A 3481-nucleotide genomic window follows, 5' to 3' on the forward strand; every position below is an offset into this window, starting at 1 on the left:
TCAGAATTGGCTTGTGATTTGGTAGCCAAAAGCAGGAGTGGTTACAAAACACAGAAGACATTCAAATATTCCATTCACATGTCATCTCTGTTTTACATCCACTCCTGTTTTTTTTGGGCATTAGCAATACTGATGGATTATTGAGCAAATGCTGACCGAGTGAAGGCGTATGCTCCATAGACAGGATACGTTTTTTGTGGGTTGTTGTTCTGATGGATCAGAGGAAGGGCAAATTAATCAGTGACTCTGTCTGGGGGGGGGGGGCTTTACTTGTATACACATTTAATAGAACAGGTTCTGATAACATCTATGTGGAATTAGCTGGTGATGATGTAAAAGGAGTGCGCTTCTTCTTGGCACTAACATCGACCTGTAAGGCTGAGTTCATACTTGAGTTATTTGGTCAGTTTTGGCCCCGTGACTGGCCAAATAAGTGAAGTGTGCAATGATTCTGAGAGCGACGCCTGTCATCTGCATGTCATACAGACTCACAGTATTATTTCACTACCAGAGCAGACTCCCTATGCGTGTTACTACAAGGCACAGTGTTCTACATCACTATAAAGGCTCTCAGCAGCCAGGAAATAGCTGTTTTTTAACGCGATTCACCGCAATAAATTCGGTTCGAAGCAAATTTTTCCGAAAAATTGGGCGAACCGGCCAAATTGAATTTTTTAAAAGCGCTCATCTCTAATGATGATGTAATCAATTGCATGTGGAAGCCGGGTGAAGACGGGGGCTTCATCGTCATCCTCAGGGGGTGAGGGTGGCAGCGTGCCTGTGAGACAGCGGTAGGATGACAGTGCGGCTGAGCTACAGCCAGTGGGGCAGGGGTTAATATTGTGGATGCCCGATTCACTTGGACTCTGGGTTTGTCTTTTAGTCCTTCATCTAGATCAATCCCGATATTCGCCATCGACTCTGCTCCTCTTACTAAGGGGAAACTAACACACATTGTACGTAACATACATCTTCGGGTAGGGGCCCTCCATAATGAGTTTATTTCTTGGTGTGTCCTTGAAGGTCTTCCCACTCCTATGGTATTAGGTCTTCCTGTTGTTGATTGGCAGCCAGGGAGATACTGGAGTGGAGTAAGTATTGTAGGGACAATTGCCTAAGTAGCAGTTGGTCAGCCACCTCCATTACAACTTTACCAGCATTTGTGTCCGACTTTGAGGATGTTTTATCTGAAAAGGGGTGTCAGGAGTTACCACCCCATCGTCCGTATGATTGCCCGGTTAACCTACTCCCTGGAGCAAAGTTTGTGTCTGACTAATGCTCCTGCTGTCTTTCAACACTTTGTCAACGATATATTTAGTCATCTTGTCTGCAGATTTGTGGTGATATATCTTAACAATATTTTGATCAATTCGCCCAATCTGGAGACACACAAGGTACATGTCAGGCAGGTGTTGCAGATTTTACGGACAAATAAGTTATATCCTAAATTGGAGAAATGTGTATTTGCCGTACAGGAGGTACAGTTCCTGGGGTATCGGTTATCAGCTTCGGGGTTCCGTATGGATCCAGAGAAGGTCCGCGCGATCCTAGAATGGGATCTTCCTGAGAATCTAAAAGCTCTGCAGCGTTTTTTGGGTTTTGCCAATTTCTATTGAAAATTCATTCAGAACTATTCTGCCATTGTCAAACCCCTTACGGACATGACAAATGGTCTGACGGTGCTAAACTGCCATTTTCCTCTCTGAAGGAGAGTTTCACCTTGGCACCCATACTGGTCCAGCCTGATGTTTCTCAACCTTTTATTGTGGAGGTTGATGCATCAGAGGTGGGAGTGGGGGCTGTACTGTCCCAGGGTCCATCTCCAAGTAAATCCTTGTGCTTTTTTTTAAAAGAAATTGTCGGCAGCTATTAAATTAGCGTTTAAGGAATGGCATCACTTTTTGGAGGGGGCAGCTCATCCCATCACGGTGAATACGGATCATAAAAACCTGTTATACCTTGAATCTGCTAAAAGTCTTACCCCTAGACTAGCTAGGTGGTCTTTGTTTTTTACCAGGTTTAATTGTGTTATCACCTATCATCCGGGGGCAAGAAATACCAGAGCTGATGCGCTGTCCCGAAGTTTTCCTGGAGGGGGTGATGTTGACAATCCGGTGCAGATTTTACAAAAGGGAGTGTCTCTGCATTACACTCAGACCTGAATGGGATGGTGTTGGAGGCTCAGGGGGATGCCCCGGTCTCTTGTACCCCAGGAAAGTTATTTGTGCCTTTGAATTTGTGCCTTAAAATATTAAAAGAACACCATAACTCTGTACTTGCTGGGCACCCAGGTAGTAGGGCAACCTCGGATCTATTGTCTCGTCGTTTTTTGTGGCCGAGATTGCACCAGGGTGTAGTTGATTTTGTGTCTCATACTCATACTCATCCTGCGGGGTCTCTGTTGCCACTGGTCATTCCCAACAGACCGTGGACACAACGGTCGATGGATTTTATTACTGACAGACCTGTATCTGCAGCTAAAACTGTTATTCTGGTAGTAGTAGAAAGGTTCAGTAAAATGGTGCATTTTATTGCCTTACCCGCGTTGCCAAATGCTAGAACCCTGGCTCACGTTTTTATCAAAGAAATAGTGAAGCTTCACGGGGTCCCTTCTAATGTTGTTTCGGATCGGGAACCCAGTTTATTTCTAAATTCTGGAGAGCTTTTTGTTCTCGCCTTGGGGTACATTTGTCCTTTTCCTCAGCCTTCCATCTGCAGTCGAACGGCAAGACCGAAGGCACCAACCAAAACCTAGAGACTTACCTTAGGTGTTTTGTGTCTGAAAATCAGGAATGGTCATCTTACTTACCTTTAGCAGAGTTTGCTATAAACAATCGCCATCAAGAATCAACTGGTAAGTCACCATTTTTTGGTGCATACGGTTTTCATCTGAAATTTTGCACTTTCAGGTGAGGGGGAGCCTTCTGGGATACTTAATGTTGTCATTATGTTATAGTCGATTAAATGGAGTGGACGGCAGCCAATGGGGGGGGGGGGGGGGGAGGGTATAATTACATTTGTTACTATATTAAGTGTGAACTTATAGTGATCTGTATAATCTAGGTATAATGATGTAGATAATTGTCATATTATGTAGACTGATTTGATCACTACTGGATCACGTATTTATATTGTGGTTTCTAAAATAAAAATAAATACTTATAAAAAAAAAAAAAGAGACTCCTGACTTAAGTTGCTGATGATGGAGCTGAGGCTGCGTCTGTCCCCCCCACCACCCTCCAGCAGTCATGCAGTGGAGTGTGAGCACAGAGTCAGACCCCTGGTCAGACCTTCGTGAGGATGGACGATGGTGCACATAGGCAGTGGCCAACTGACTACATGAGATGCCTCAATAGTATTTGAGTTTATCCTCCTTCTCAGCAGGTGGAAAAAAAGGCCCATCTTTGGATCAGTATCGAGGGTCTAACATGGTGGAGAGCCAGTAGTCATCTCTCTGCTGAATGGTGATAATATGGATGTC

Source organism: Bufo bufo, chromosome 11 (genome assembly GCF_905171765.1).
Source record: "Bufo bufo chromosome 11, aBufBuf1.1, whole genome shotgun sequence".
NCBI classification, from domain to species: Eukaryota; Metazoa; Chordata; class Amphibia; order Anura; family Bufonidae; genus Bufo; species Bufo bufo.